Consider the following 17254-nt stretch of genomic DNA (forward strand, 5'->3'; position numbering starts at 1 on the left):
CAACCAAGCATAGCATAGGGACCCATCATGACAGTACCATAAAGCACCTTTAATTCATCAAATTGCTAGAAGTTATTGGATTTGCACACAGACGCAGTGCTCTGTTTTCAAGTAATGCAGCATGTCAGAAAATGATTGAGCTTCAACCACAAGAAGATTAGCATTTGCTTGACATCGAGGCTCTCTTTCTGGTTCTTGATGGCTTTAGTCACAAGTTAGCATTCCCCATTCACGAAGTCAAGCAAATGCTTGACTTGGAGGTTCTCTGCCTGGTTCTTGATGGGTTTAACAAGGCTAGCATACCTCACTCACCACGCCATGACAGTGCTCTCTGTTTTCAGATTCTGAAGCGCACAAGAAGGACATCACAAGTCAAGCATATACGCATAAGGAAAGTCCAACAGCAGAATACATTAGCAGGAATCCTTGGTTGCACATTAGCTGGGCTGTTAAAGCTCTTGCTCTGTGTTGTATGCAATACGCATGCCGTAAAGCAACCTTATGCATAGGGACCATAGGGAACTTTGAAGTGTCTATTGCTTTCTAATAATGCAGCATGTCCGAGAACAATTGAGCTTTTTTAGATTCTCTGGAAAAAGTAAAGTTGAAATGCAATCACAAGAAGACTAGCATCAACTTGACTTTACTTGCAGGTTCTCTGGCTAGTCCTTTGTTGGCTTCAGCGACGAGACTAGCATTACCCACTCACCAAGCCATGACAGATGACACAAGTAGGTTGCCATAGGTCCAAATCTAGCCGGATTTACGCCGATTACCATCAAGGTGCGTTGCCCTTAATTTGCTTTGTTCGTAGCTCTCTTGTTAATATCTTAACTGGGTTGATACAAAAATTGAGCAGTTTTCCTGCCAGGTTGCTCTCTAGTTTTGCTGGGTAAAAGAAACAAGGAGGAAGATCAGATCCAGCAACTTGTCATCAGCAACAAGCTTGCATACTCTCGATCATGCCAATGACTCCATGACAGTTCAGAATCGCTACGATCAAGCTGCAATGACAACAAGACCAGCTGAGCCATGATGTCTCTTTTTCTTTTTTCGAGAAGATTGTTCTGGTGGTTTCAGATTCAAAAGTGCACAAGGAGGTTACCAAGACCGAGCAGATCTAAGCTATAACAAGGCAGGTGCATCATCCTTCACTACTTTCCTTCCTATCGTAGGTTGCACTCAAAGCATTCTTCCTCTGTGCAAATAAAACTAACTTCTGTTGTATCTTTTGAACTTGACAAACCTAGTATATGGTGCATTTCGATTTCGATTTCTTCCGACAACATAAACAGAATAAGATTTCTTCTGGAAAAGGACGAGCTTAATTTGTCGGTGCCAAGATCTGGCGAGCTGGCATATATGTATGTTCAGGTTGTAGTTGTCATCCTTTCTCCTGGATAGCCAAAATATCTGGAATTAATCTCTAACATCGCTGTTGATAATGCTTGTTGGTAATGGGAAATTGGGCCAGGCATATGCTTTGCATTGAAGATACAATATATTGGCAAATTTCTTGTGCCAATATATTAGCAAATTTCATATGCTCGTGGGAAATTCTACCCTCATAAAGCGAACATTCTTGTTGTGCGAGGATTTCCTGAAGTGAAAATTGATGACTCCTTTTAATCGGAGTCACTGTAATCATGGGAGTACATATTGATTTGCCTAATGACATCTATGATACTGTAGTTTTGCTTTATTGTTCATTTATTGATTGCGCTACAACTTTCTTTCTTATATCTTAACCAACAACATTATCTATTAGTCTCTCCATATATCTGTGGATGTTACTTACATAGATAACAAGGAAATATTGAACTAAGTTAGTTGGAAGTAGACCATGCATATTGGCAGGCCGGCAGGTATGCCAGATTGGTTTCCTCTTTGACTTGGTTCAGATTTCAACATTTGGGGTGTTTAACCTAATATATATTTATAGGGAAGAGGAACATACATGAGCGGTTATTTGGTGAAGTGTCACTGGTTCTTGTTGCTAGTTAATAACATTCTGTTTGCCATACTTGACTATAGAACAGTCTCAAGTGTTCTAAAATTCATGGACATGCCTGTCGAAAGAGCTAATTTTGTTTGGCTATCTCGGTTAGTTAGATAAGCTACCAATATGAATTAAGACATTAGTAGTATTTCTTGGGAAAGTTCTACTTATTTTACTTTTCCATTGTGGTTGGAGAGTTTTTAAGTGTTATGGCAAGTGCAAGTGTTTGGTGAGTTTTGAAGTGTTTTTGCAGGTGCTTCATAGTTGCTAGTAGTATAATTTCACTATTTTTTTGTAATTAACGTATCACTTCATTTTACAGTGGTCATTCTGATCATACAGAGGAGAATACACAACTAGGCCACGACGTAACACCGAGACATTAGCAATTCTCAAAGTAATGGCAGAGATTGTGATTCTTCTAGCCATTAGAAAGATTGGAATTGCTTTGGCAAAGGCAGCTGTAGACCAGGCCAGTGTACAGTTTGGAAAGTATGGCACACAACTACTAGAACTACAGGGCAGTATGGGCCGTGTTGGTAGGGAGCTTCGCATAATGCACGAGGTTCTATGTCAGATGGACATTCGTAGTCGCAACAATCAGGTATATAAGGTCTGGTTGGAGGAGGTACGCTTAGTAGCACATGTGATGGAGGACATGGTGGATGAGTACTTGTATCTTGTTGGGCAGGAACAAGATATAGGTTGTTGTTTTGTTTTCTGAAGAAGGGTTTCAAGAAGCCCAGATCTTTGCTTTCTTTGAACAGGATAGCTTCCAAGGTGAAGGAAATAGAGAAAGAACTTTCACACTTGTCAGAGACAAACAATCGTCGGGTTGGAATGATAAACAACGGGGGTACTAGCAACTCAAATTACATTGTCAAGAGATCCCAAGATCTAGCAAACATTTCATGCTCCCTTGATGAAGAAGATCTAGTGGGGGTGGATAAAAACAGAGAAGAACTCCAGCAATGGTTGGCAGGTGATGATCTGGAATGCTCTGTGATAAGTCTGCTTGGAATGGGAGGTCTTGGTAAAACTGCTTTAGCTGCAAATGTCTACAAGAAGGAGAGGGAAAAATTCCAGTTCTACGCCTGGGTCTCCATTTCTTAGACTTATTCTAGAGAAGATGTCTTGAGAAATATGATCAAAGAACTTTTTAAGGATAATGCCAGTGTTCTATCTAGCATTCTGGCTATGGACATAATGAGCCTTGAAGAGACATTAAAGAAATATCTGGAGCAAAGGAAGTACTTTATCATATTGGATGATGTTTGGGATCCGGAAGCATTTAATGATTTGTCAAGGATGTTTATTCATAATGATAAGGGCAGTAGAGTGATGCTCACAACAAGGGAAGCCTGCGTTGCCGCACTTGCCTCTCCAGGACGTATCTTAACACTGGAAGCTTTACCAGAATACAAGGCATGGGATCTCTTTTGTAAGAAAGCCTTTCCAAGAGATACAAATCATGAATGTCCCACAGAATTGAAGCCATTGTGCAAGGAAATAGTTAGCAAGTTCAAAGGCTTGCCTCTTGCTATCGTGTCAGTTGGTAGCCTCTTGCGTGTGCGTGATAAAACCGTGGAAGAATGGAGAAGAATAAACGAACAACTGAGCTGGGAGATAATTAACAATTCAAGGCTGGACCACATAAGGAATGTTCTGCATCTAAGCTTCATCTACCTCCCAACATACTTAAAAAGTTCTTTCCTATACAGCAGCTTATTTCCAGAAGACTATCATTTTAAAAGGAAACAACTTGTACGGTTATGGACAACAGAGGGATTCATCGAGGAGAGGGGTGAAAGCACACTAGAAGTAGTGGCAGAATGCTATCTAAAAGAGTTGGTTGACAGAAACATGCTGCAACTTGTTGAGAGAAACTCATTTGGTCGGATGAAGAAATTCAAAATGCACGATCTCGTACGTGAACTCGCAGTTGATTTGTGCAAGAAGAATTGTTTTGGTGTTAGTTATGAGGATCAGTGTGGGGGGTCTCTTGAGATGAATGGACGTCGGTTGGTGCTTCACAAACTATAGAAGGATATTCAACAGCCATTTTCAAATATGCACCAACTTCGGACTATCATTACACCTGGCGGTAGCAAGTCATCATTCACTTTACTACCTCTGCTATGCACGGAGTCAAGATATATGACAGTGTTAGAATTAAGTGGGCTGCCTATCGAGGAGATTCCAGATGCTATTGGAGATCTGTTTAATCTCCATCATTTGGGTTTGCGTAATTCAAAAGTGAAGAAGCTCCCTAAGTCTGTGCAGAAGCTTTCAAATTGGTTGATATTCGACCTTTATGAATCTGATATACATGAGCTCCCTAGTGGGATTGTGAAACTGAAGAAGCTTAGGCACTTATTTGCTCAGAAAACAATTGATACAGATTGGAGAGAGCTTGCAAGTTGCAGTAGTGTGCATATCCCCAATGGACTTGGAAATCTAATAAACCTTCAGACGCTACAAGCATTGGAATTAGAGGATGATTCTGTTGGACATTTAGGGGAGCTGAGGCAAGTGAGAAGCTTGAGGTTACTGAATGTGAAGGCAATCTACTGTAGAAGTATCAGTGAGTCTCTAGTTCAGATGCAGTATTTGTCCTTCCTAGATGTGAATGCAAGTGATGAAAACGAGATCCTCGGATTGAATGTCTGCCTGCCAAACCTGCAGAAGCTAAGTTTGAGAGGGCGACTAGCGGAAGGGGCGCTGGACGAGTCTTCTCTCTTCCAAGCCATTAAGGGGCAGAACTTGTATTCATTGGTTCTATCTTGGTCACAGCTGAGAGAAGACCCCTTGCCATCCCTTTCTCGGTTGTCAAACTTTACGCGTCTACAGCTCAGCAGAGCATACAACGGAGAGCAGCTGACATTTCTCATGGGGTGGTTTCCCAAGCTGAAGATTCTCGTTCTAAGAACCTGCCTAATCTAAGTCGACTAGGGATAGCACAAGGCGCCATGGCTAGCCTGGAGGAATTATTCTTAGTCAACCTCAGCAGCATGACGGAGGTCCCATCTGGCGTTGAGTTCCTCCTGCCCCTCCAGCGTCTACCCTTTCGGGAAATCACCAGCGACTTCTTGGCGTTGCTGCGCCGTTCTGCAATTCGAGGGGATCGGTGGTGGTATACTCTCCGAGATTGACCTGCCACACCGGTCGTGAAATGCGTAGGTATGTGTGCAAGCTATTACTAACTACTTGTACCACTACTTGATTCCTCCCTCGTATTTCATCTTACTACTTTAAGAAATGGTGTTGGTTATGCAGATTCGATTCAGTGAGTTATAAGTTCGTGCCGCTGCCGATATATATATACTACAATACGGTCTGGGTTTCCTCTGCGTTTACAAGACGTACTACTGCCTGTGTTTGCTGCTGCTACTCTGAGCTTACAAGATGAACCTTCAGCGCTTCCTCTGCTTTTTCAGACTATTTCCCCCTTTGCGTTACCTGTTTGAACTGCTTGCTTCTATTCGCAAATGCTGGACTGCTGGTTGTGAACTACTCCATGTATGATATCGCCTGCTTCAACTGTGGCTTTTAAATAAAATACTTTGTTTGTAATTCATATGCTCAGATGTTCATTGTGAGCAGTGCCATGGCCCCCGGAAGCACATGATCCCACCACGTGAGCGCTATGTCTGCCTCGATACTGGCTACCATTGAGAGGGAGAAGGCCACCGCTGACAGTCTGAAACTGTCCTCTGCCATGCCTGCTGTTTGCTGTCGTGTCAACCAAGGTAAGTGGACACCGGACAGGATGCAGCCGCACAGTATGCTAAGTCAGGAAGTGCCCATCTTGTATTTTAGCGGCTTCCTGATATATGCCCAGATTCGATCTTTTTTATATTTTTTTGTGTGATAGAGCAAGTTACAACATTTAAGAGTACCCCAGGTCTGTAAATACTTGATGCTATGGTCTGAATGCTACGCTTTGTGTCATGAAAAGAAAGGAATTTGATGATATTGGACACCAAGCTTCAAGTTCTTTCGGTGAATTGACTTCACGTACATATGTTATCGCTACTCATTGTCGGCACAAAATAGATAGCTCGTCTGTGCAAACATTAGATGGATCAGAATTTTGATGTACGCTCCTCTGGCGACACGGGGGCGCCCCTGTCGCGCCGCCGCTCCCCTCCCTTCCTCACACCCGGTCTCGCCGCCACATGAGGAGGCCGCCGGCAAAGGCCGCGCGCGCTCCGGGGATGGTGGCGGCGAGGCGCTTCTCCTGCTCCGCGCGTCCTCCCTTTCGTCAGAGGAAGGGCGACGGGATGCGTCAGATTGGATCGGGAGGCCGGCCTCGGAGGCGGGCGGAGGCGGCGCTCGTCGGCGTTGTCCCGGTGTCCCTGCCGGCCAGTCCCGGCCCCATGTGTGCAGCGGCTCGTCGCTGCTTGCTCGGGCGCTGACTGGTCAGGGGCGGGGGCGGATCTGGGGCGCGAGGTTGGGTCAGCCGGTGGTTTCTGCGGGCGGTGGTGGCGGGCGGCAGGTGTGGTTGGATGCGTGCGATCGTGGTCGTGGTGGAGCGGCGCACGGCGGTGCTGGCCTGATGCTCGTCTGGCTGCGTAGTTAGGGCGTCCAGGTCTGGCGCTGTCCAGATCTGCCATCCTCGGCCGCTGGGTCGGCAAGGACTCTGCTCCTGCTGATGAGTTACATGCGTGGAGGTGTCTCCGTCCGGTGTCGTGGTGGCGGCTCGCTGCTGGCTGCATGGCGGTGTGTGGCTGGGAGATGGAGGTTGCTGCCGGTGGCGGTGCTTGGTGGGGCGCTCATGGCGCCCAGTGCATCCTGTGGCTGCTGGTGCTGCCATGAGGCGCGGGCGGTGGTGCGGTGTGCCCTGAATAATCCGTTCACAGGGTGTGTGAATGCTCAACTCGGCGAAAGCCATGCTCTGTTCAGAGCCGACGACAGTGACGCCCGTGGGCGCCACTACCCTTCCTGGAGGCGTCGTCAAAATGTTGATTTGACCACCTTTTGCTCGACTTCGGAGGAAACTCTGCTTCCAGGACTACCTGGAACCGATGATGGCGGCGCAACCGTGCGTCGCACCCCTTCTTGAAGGTATCATCAAGAAGTTGGCTAGGTTGTTTTGTTGGTTAGCTGCAAGCAGTGGGGTTGTCCGTGGTGGTGGTGGTGGTGTGACTGGTTTGGGTAAAGGTGGTGCGTGTCGGGGTCTGGCAACAGCACTCCTCCGTGCTGTGGAGCAGCCATCTCTACCCCGTATGCATGTCCTTGGTGGTGTTCTGTAGGGGTTCGGCGGCGGTGCCTTTGTGTCGTCCCTCTTGTTGTGCAAGCTCAAGACCCTCTCATGGCTGCCGTTGTGTTGCGGCGAGCTTCGTGCTCTTGGTGTTGCCTCGGTCATCTTTGCTCAATGACGACTCCCCAACTTGCTAATCGTCCCGAACTTCATTGGCGGAGCTCGTAGTCAAGGTTCGTGCGTGGCACTCGTTGACTGTGGTGCTCCTGTGTTGCGCCGTGGGTTTGGTATGCACGCTAGTGCGGTGCGTTAGGTTCCTTGCAAAGTCTTGGTATTGTGTCCCTCGACATCACCCCACAACTACTTGTGTCTTTTATGGTGTTGGTCTTGTTAGTCTGCTAGCTATGTCCTGCCTTTGGTGGGCGCCCTACTCTTCTCATATTCTTGTAACCTTGTTACTTGTACGGTTTTCGGCCCGATTTTCCTTATAAACGGGGTCAAATTGTTTAGGTTTTCAATCTGCTTTCCCTTATAAACCGGATCACTCTCTGGCATAATGGCCACTTTGAGTAATATATTCAGGTGGAGGGACTCCTCCCCCGGTGATTCTAAAAAAAAAAGAATTTTGATGTACGTATGCTCTACATACCTGCACCATGTATGTCTGGAGGAGAATAATACCTTGATAGCCCCATGGCTCTGGGCTATGATACAATGTTGTATTAGGCCTCGTTTGGTTCTAAAGGATTTCAAGGGGGTTGAAGGGGATCGGAAGGGATTAAATCCCCAACAAGTCAAAATCCACCTCAATGACCGCCAGTCATCTCCAATCCCCTCGCGCAGAGCAAGATTACTTGTTGATGCTAGAATATGTTCTCAGACCCCGATTTTGTATGTACACTCACTGTTCATATTGATTGTTTGATGGCCCAGATGTTACCTGTTATAAGAAGAGGAAGCATCTGCCACCGCGACCACAAAGAAGATGAAGTACCAGCAGAGATCAACATGAAGACTGAATATGAACCAAGTGCCATTTTCCTCTTCACAACTAACTGCAGAGAGGCTCTCTGTGAACTGCTTCCCTGTAAATACTTTGCTCTTGATCTTCTAAGTCAGGATGCAGAGGATGGTACGCAGCTTAGTGGAAACGTTGGCATCGAATTTTGTAGCATCTTCCCATGCTCCAAGTACGTTGGCACAGATTCTCTCATGGAAACATATACAGTCTGCCTCTTGATATACAGTTCAATTGTCTCTGTCATCAGCAGGAAACATTCTGCAAAGTAAAATAAAAGGGGAGCACATCCGAAATACAAAAGGGAAAGATTATATCCAGCCTTGTGATGCGAGAAGACGACGGAGGGTTTGCAAAATTACAGTAAAAGATTCTTTGGAGACAGAATTTCAGAGTGGCAAAGTTTCAAGAAAATCCTGATTGGAATGCTCGGAAGAAAAGTAAAGCATACGGATGAAAGGCCATAACCACACGCTGCAACACCCAAAAATCAAAATTCAAAAAACAAGCACACTGTCATAAACAGACCCAGTGACTGGTTCATGTTTGAGACCCGACACCCGAGCAGAGGACAAGCAGCAGATACTTGGTCGAAATCAATTTTTTTTTGGAAATGGAGGCGTACGCCCGGCCTCTGCATCATAGAGATGCATGCAGCCATCTTATTAAAAAGTCTCAAAGTATCACAAAGTCATAAAGGTATTACAGCTCGGAAGCGGAGCAAAACAAAGAAAAAGAAGTACATGCTCAAAATCACAACCGGTAAGGCAAAATAAAGGATAAGCTCCCTAGACTCTTATCCTATTATGCGACCGCCATCCGAACCGATTGAATATAGCCCGTGCTACCATCTCCCACTGGGTGCACCCAGTAACCAAAGGCTCCCTGGAGTCCATAGGAGTGAGTAAGGACCACGTACGGATCCATGCGGTAGCTCTGAAGATAACGTGTAAGAAAGTTAAGTTATGTTGTCTGTTATCAAATCATTCCTACAATTCCATATAGCCCACAGAAGCGCACAGATTCCAATCCGAATACAAGATGCAGTAGAATGTTCATCCCCAGCTAACCACGTTCCAAACAACGATTCAATGTCAACTCGAAGATTAATGTTGAAGGCTATACGAATGGTTCTCCAAAGCAATTTGGCGAGTGGGCATTCAAGGAATAGGTGTTGTATTGTTTCATCATGATCACAAAAACAACAACGTGAACTACCTACCCATCGCCTCTTGATTAAATTGTTCTTGGTGAGTATTACTTGCTTGTGGACATACCACATAAAACTTTTAATACGCAAGGGCACCTTAATCTTTCAAATATGTAACGATCTTGAGATTGGGCCACAACTAAACAAATCCATATAAAAAGATTTCATCGTAAACACCCCATTCTTAGCTAGCGTCCATTGCGTCAAATCCAGCTGGTCAGAAAGTCGAACATCTATCAATCTCCAAACCAAGTGCAACCAGGCAGTCCATCGCTGACCAACTAACGCACGTCTGAACTGAATATTCAAGGGGGGCGTTTGGAACACTGTACCTACGTAATCCTCCTTGCGTTGCACAATGTTATATAAGGGTGGGATATTGTACGGCCAGGGGTGACTCTCCTAACCACGTATCCTCCCAAAATCTTGTTGACATCCCATTGCCAATTAAGAATTTGACCCTACGAAAGAACAAATCCTTCGTTCTCATAAGCCCTTTCCAGAATGGCGTGTCAGTTGGTCTCATGGTAACCTGGGCTAGCGTTTTCGACTGCAAATATTTATTGCGCAAAATCTGTGCCCACATGCCCTCCGGCTTATTCTCCAACCTGTAGAGCCATTTGCTCATAAGGCATTTATTCTTGATTTCTAAGTTCTCAATACCAAGACCCCCTTGGGCCTTTGGCCGGCAAAGGATGTCCTATCGCGCCAGTCGGTATTTCCTTTTGGCCTCATCTGATTGCCAGAAGAAACGAGACCTAAAGAAATCAAGTCGCTTTCGTACCCCTTTCGGAATTTCGAAGAAAGATAGTAGAAACATCGGCATACTGGCCAGTACCGAATTAATCAGCACTAGCCGACCTCCATAAGACATAAGCTTGCCCTTCGAGCAGCTCAGCTTTTTCTCAATTCAATCTTAGATACACTTCCATTCTTTATTAGACAACTTACGGTGGTGAATTGGTATGCCCAAATAACTAAATGGTAAAGACCCTAATTCACACCCGAAAAGTTGTCTATAAGTGTCTTGCTCGTCTTTGGCCTTCCCAAAACAAAACAACTCACTCTTGTGAAAGTTTATCTTTAAACCAGACAATCATGACTGCCGTAAAATCTGAAACTGACTAGAACATATCATACCCCAGTCACACATCCGGGCTTACAAGTCAATGATTACATAATTTTCCTATATAGATTTTGAAACATTCTCATGCATTCTTATAGAATAAGATGCTCCAGCTAGCAAATACTAGTAGGCATACATAAAAAGAATGCACAACCATCACAGACACGGAGAGAACATGTTGTGGATCACCACATAGGGTCCATCACTCTGCCATGCCGCATGAAAATAATGGTGTTTGGATTGGAGGCGGGCTTGCCCAGCTCAAATGCAGCCCAATGTTCAAACTCATGGGAATAGCAGTGCACGCAGTTGCTCCTACATACCCACCTCTGGGTTCATGAAAGATAACGGTTGGCTTCTCTTGTCAGTGCTGATGAAGATCGCCTAGTTCCCCGACTCCTTCATGAAAGATAACAGCATGCTCTATACACGTTGCGACCATGTCGTAGTATTTCTGTTTGTATGCTAAGTTCATGTATCAGGTCAACTGACACCTTCACGTGGGATGGTGCGTGCTTTTTGTGGATCGCCAGAGTTTTCGCTAAATATTTTGCTAGACTTAACAAAAGAAAAGGCGAAAAGGACGCAATAATTACGCGTCGCAAAAACCTCTTTTCCTCTCTGTTGACGTCATTCATTCTCTGGGCTTTCTTCCACCTTGCACGTGCGTTGATTTTATCAGAGAAATTAGGCAGAGAGAGAGAGAGAGAGAGAGAGAGAGAGAGAGAGGATTACACTGTAGAACTAATAATTGGTACCAAAGCCATTGATTTTTTTGGATCATGTGGAGTGTGACGGTGGTGATCAGAGGCATTTGGCGGCGGTGATGGGAGATACATCTCTGAAGAAGAGCGACGGCAAGAGCAGCGATGGCGATGGTGGAAAGTACGCGCCCCCGACAGCCAGGAAGGTGCCATGGTGCTTGCAGCTTCGTCAAGAGTCACCAACGTGTCGGTCAAGTATCCGATGTTGACGGACTCAAATTACTCCCTGTGGGTAGTCAAGATGAGAGTGCTGATACAGGCGCCCCGCGTTTGGTCGGTGATCGATGACTCCAGCGAGTACGATCAACGGTGGATGAGGGGGAGTATAATGTTGCAGGTTGCACACTGCAGTACCGCGTAGGAGGCATAATCAAGTGAAGAAGGCGCGCACGTGGCATCTGAAGAGGCAGTTCGACTGCCTTGGCGTGGTAGACTGCAGTATCGTATTCCAGTATGCTAGATTTGATGGTAACGTAATACCATTGTTTAATTATGAAATGAAGTAGTCTACTCTATGCGTTTCAAATGAATTTGCGTTGAAGTGTTTTTACGAGATTAAGTTTTAGGGGATCTGTTAGATGAAGAAAATGTTAATCTCTTAAATAATTTGGGATTTTATTTTGAAACGGCAGCTCCCACTGACTTTAAAATAAATAAGAAAGTTCAGTATCAGTACATATGTACATACAAAGGAGTAATAATTTCGGATTGAGTTTTAAGATATCTGCTGGATGAAAAAAAATCTTTTTTTACCTTTTGGAGAGAAGTTTTGGACTAGATCTTCTAGTTCTCGAAATGCTCTCATCAACTAAGTCACCTAATCCATTTTTTTTTCTGAAGACCATTGAAATTGTCGACCCAGTTTGGTGAGTGGTTCTCGACGAGGATATCAAAGCTTTGTAAATCAAAGTAGGGGCTTTTTTTTTGCATTGGAGTTGTTCGAACCTTTGAAAAAGAAAAAGAACACACACTAAATATGTATTAGTATTTTTTCAAAATAAATATGTATTAGTGTTTTGCGTGCCAAGTAAGTTAAAACTTATTCATGACACAATTTATGTTTCCTATATTTCAAAAATTTAACCAGACGAGGTACCAGGGTCGCTGATCCAACCTGAGAAGAGGACCGCCGTGGCAAGCGCAAGGTCTCCACATTAGGACAAGGGATCAATCACCGCCAAAGCTACCACAACACCATGAGCACCCACCACCCCCTCCTCTGGCTACCTGTTGAATATATTGTGCATGTATATTGTGTTGTAGGTCCACCTTCTAGTTTTCCTGTATAGTTGACGTTATGGCTCCGTCTTGTACATCTTATATACGTGTCTAGTGCACCCGATCAATGCATTGTGTGTTGCACGGCCTAAACCTAGTCTTCCACAGGGTATCAGTTTCCCCCACGATCTTACCCTAGCCTAGCCGTCGCCGCGCCTCCTCTCGCGCCGCCGCCACCCGCCGCTGCTGCCACTCCCTCCAGCCGCGCGTTGCCGCCGCCACCCTTCCTCTTCCGCTTTCGCCACCCCTCTCCTACCTGCAACCCTAGCAGCCGCACGCCCCGACCCGCCCCTCCTTCCCAGCCGCCGCTCTTCCCCTAGCTGCCGCCGCTTTTCCGCGTCCCTCTCCACCCAACAGCCGCCACCATGAGCTCCCCGGGCTCCTCCACCGCCACCAATCCCTTTGCCGGTCCGGATGTCACCCTCGTTCGCGATCTCAACATTCACGAGCGCGTCCCGGTGGTTCTTGATCAATCCACCGCCTCCTACTCCGCTTGGAAGCGGTATTTCTCCTTGGTGTTTCGCGAGTACTTGCTCCATTGCCACGTCGATGGCACCGTGGAATCCAGCCTCATGGTGAACGACGAGAAGTGGATGATCCTCGACGCCACCATCATCCGCTGGTTCTACCTCACCATCTCCAAGGACCTCTTCCACACGGTGGTGGACGACGACGATGATGCTTACGCCGTCTGGACCAAGCTCAACGGCTTCTTCACCGACAACAAGCTGCAACGCAAAGTCCTCCTCCACGGTGAATTTTATGGGTGCCAGCAGCTTGACTCGCCCATCGACGATTTTTGCATGCGCCTCAAAGAGCTCGCCGATGAGCTCCATGATCTCGGCGAGACGATCGACGAGGAGCTCCTCATCAGCACCCTCACCACTGGTCTCAACGAGGAATTTGGAAACGCCGCCTCCAACCTTACTCTCATCTCGGAGCCAACCTTTGCCAAAGTGGTGGCGTACCTCAAGCTGGAGGAGAGGCGGATGAAGATGTCCCGGACCCGGGGGACCCACATCATCCTCACCGTCGGCACTCATGGAGGCTCGGCGTCGCCTCAGCCGCGCCCCATGCCGGCCCGCCCGCCCCCTCCGGCCTTCCCACCGGTGCCGGCCCCATTCCTGCCGTAGCAGCCGGCCGCTAACAGGGGTCGCCACGGTGGGCGCAAGCAGAAGTAGGCCAACAGGGCTCAGGGAGGGAGCCGCCCGTCCTCAGCAGCAATTTCAGTCGGCCTCGTGGTACGCCGACCAGAATCCGTGGATCGGTATTGTGCATGCCTTTTCCATCCTGGTTCCTCGTGCTCCTGCTCCAGGCATCCTCGGCACGCGGCCTCCCTCGCATAAGGCGTTTTACGCTGCGCCACAGCCCTACGTGGCGTCCCACGGACCTCTTTCCTACGGACAGCCGCCGCAGCCAGGAGGGCTGCCGCTGCTGCCCCTGACAGCCCCGCCACAGTCGTCGGTTACCGCGCTTCCCCCCCCCCCCAACGCCTTGGGATTTGGCATTGCTGGCGGCCCTGCACTCCGCTCCCACTCTATCCATCTACACCGGCGGCTGCGACTGGTACATGGACACCGGCGCTACTGCGCATATGGCCGCTTATCCCGGTAACCTCCACACCTCCTATATCGTCCAAATTTCCACTCGCATCACCGTCGACATGCATCTTTTCCGTCTACATCTACTTCACTGTCATTATCTAACATCTTAGTCTCTCCTGATCTTATTAAAAATCTTGTTTCCTTCGTTCTTTTATATATGAAAATCCTGTTACCGTTGAGTTTGACGAGTGTGGTTTTTCTGTTAAGGATGCTCGTACCCGGATGGTCCTCCGCCTATGTGACAGCCCCGACGAGCTCTACCGGTCCACTCCATCGCCTCCACCACCTCCGCCGCTCCTGTTGCCCTCGCCACCGGTGTGGACCTTTGGCATGCTCGCTTGGGTCAGCCCCGACGATCACTCTTGTCATGCTTGTCGCCTCGTCAAACATGCTCGTCTTCCTTTTAGGGCTTCTTCTCATGTTGCATCGTACCCGTTTGAGTTAATTCATAGTGATGTATGGACCTCTCCAGTTGCAAATAATACGGGCTATCTACTACCTTGTCATTCTCGATTATTTTTGCACTATGTGTGGACCTTCCCGTTGCGGCGTAAGTACAATGTTATCTCTACTCGCCGCATTCTACTCCTATGTTTTCATGCAGTTTGGCCGTCCCATCCTCGCGTTACAAACGGATAACGGGAAGGAGTTCGACAACTTAGCTGTTCGCACTCTCCTCACCACACATGGCACGACTTTTCGTCTCACTTGCCTGTACACTTCGCAACAGAACGATCGCGTTGAGCGCGTTCTTCGCACTCTTAAAGACTGTATTCGTGCGCTTCTCTTTCATGCCAATGTGCCTCCGCGCTTTTGGCCTAACGCTCTCGCCACTACATCACTCCTCATTAACCTTCGCCCCTGTTGTACTCGCGTGAACTTTGCACCCCCATCATCTTCTCTTCGGTGCACCACCCTCTTATGATGAGATTCGCATTTTCGGTTGTCTCTGCTACCCTAGCATCGCTGCTACTGCGCCTCATAAGCTTGCACCTCGCTCCGTTGCATGCATCTTCCTCGGCTACCCACCTAACACCAAATGATACCACTGCTACGATCCCGTCTCCCATCGTATATTCACCTCACGGCACGTTTACTTTGATGAGAAGGTGTTTCCGTTTCAGCAGGTACCCTCCTTCGTCTCGTCGCCGCCGGCCACCGGCGGCCCTCCGGCGACCCCGTCTGGTGGACAGCCCCGCTCGGTCCTCGGACTGCCCCCAGGCTTTGGTGCTCCTCGCGCCGTGGGACGAGCTGCGCCTCCTGCCTCAGGCCACACCCCTCGACGCCCTCGGAGTCCCCCGCACCCTCCTCGTTCTCTGTTATGGAAGTGGCGACGCCCAAATCTGAACCTGGAGGACCGTACTTGTCGCGAGTGTCCTGGGTGCCTTGTGGTGGTATGTGTGAGCTGCCGAGCGAAAGCTCCCCGCTTTGGTGACGACGACAGTGATGCCCATGGGGGTGGCTCTCCTTTGAGGACGTCGTTGTGGTTTTTTTTCTCTGTGCCACAGTTACGGGTGAAGTTCTTTGTCTGTCTCAGACTTTGCAATGGCGACGCTTTTGCTGTAGCCGTTGTAGCTTGCCTTGTTGATATCCATGCCTTTTTTTATGTTTGTGTGTTCCCTTTTAGTGTTGTTTGTGGTAGGACCAACTTGTGATGTCTCTCTAAATCTGCATGGAATTAAGCTCTGAACGACCAGATACAGCATCACATTTGACACCTGAGGAAGGGAAGCCCGACGGACTTCATCAAGTTGTCCGTATCAACCATGTTTGTAGTGATCGCCCACCCGGAACAATGATCCAAATTCAGCATCTTGAGTTCCTCATTTTGTATCGCTTTACCTGTTGACAGCTCTCCATGAGGTCAGATTGACCATATCAACCATGCCGGCCAAGCACCAACTATCATGGCAAGGATCCCCAGTTGTTTATTTAGCAATATTTTTTGTGGTGGACAGGTGACTGGTGCGAAGATATGTTATACTATCATAGGACGGCAACATTTGATAATGAAGATTCTTCCCGCTGCCTTGCTTAATCCACACACTAATAGCGACACCTTGTTTTTTCAAAGCTTAGATTGGCAAGCTCGAGGTTTAGTAGAGCTACTAGGTTGATAGATTAGAGAAGCAAGAGCAATGTTAAGTTGTCGTGAGCACATGGGGACTGCAACAACTTCAGTTGGTTCATATTGGCTTCAACAAGGCTAGCATTCCCCAGTCACCAGGTCATCACAATGTTTGGTTAGATCCTGAACTGCACAAGGAGGTCGCTGCAGATGCAAATCTGGCTGGGTCATCATCAGTTTCAAACCAGGTGTGTTGCTCTTAATTTGGTTTTCTTTCTAGTTCTCTTGTCAATATCCTAGGCTGCACCATTAGAACTGTCACCCTAGCCAGGCAGATGCAAAATAAGCAAAAAAAAATTGCCATTAAAAGTGAGGTACGTGGTAGTTTCTTTGATTTTAGTGGGTAAAAGGAGTGAGGTCCTCAAGTTGAAGATCAAATCCATCTGCTTGTCATCAACAACAAAAGCTACTAGAACTCTCTCAGTCAGTTAGATGGCTTCATGATAGTTCAGGATCTCTACGACTAAGCTTCAATGATAATAGTGCAAGCCAGGCCATAAGGTCTGTTATTTTGCTGAGAAGTGCACAATCAGGCTACCACGATAGATCGGGTCTAACTTAGGTTGTACTCAGGACGATCTCCTTCAGTTCAAATACAAACTACGCTGTTTTTCTTGCAGCATAAATAACAGCTCTAGTTATTTTTGTCTTCATACATCTGAGATATTATTAGATAGACATTCAGGAAAATAGTGAACTAAGTTACTTCGAATGATCACATTAGCCAACTATCGAAAATAGAGTATTATATTTGGTGAGCTTGCTGGTATATCAAAGTGGTTCCCTCCTTGTTTTACTTGGTTAAATTTTCAAACACCATGGAATTTTAAGTGGCATATCCCTATAGGGAAGTGGAGCATGTATGGATGGTTTATTTAGTCATGTGTCACTTGTTCTTGTCAATAAAAATAAGTTTGCTACAGT

General features: G+C 47.0%; 1 pseudogene; it reads left to right on the forward strand.

Moving 5' to 3' along the window:
- The first annotated feature begins 557 nt into the window (after window positions 1–557).
- LOC123169247 (disease resistance protein RPM1-like) lies at window positions 558–5562 on the forward strand (annotated as a pseudogene).
- Window positions 5563–17254: the final 11692 nt, after the last annotated feature.

The sequence above is a fragment of the Triticum aestivum genome, chromosome 7D (genome assembly GCF_018294505.1).
Source record: "Triticum aestivum cultivar Chinese Spring chromosome 7D, IWGSC CS RefSeq v2.1, whole genome shotgun sequence".
NCBI classification, from domain to species: domain Eukaryota; kingdom Viridiplantae; phylum Streptophyta; class Magnoliopsida; order Poales; family Poaceae; genus Triticum; species Triticum aestivum.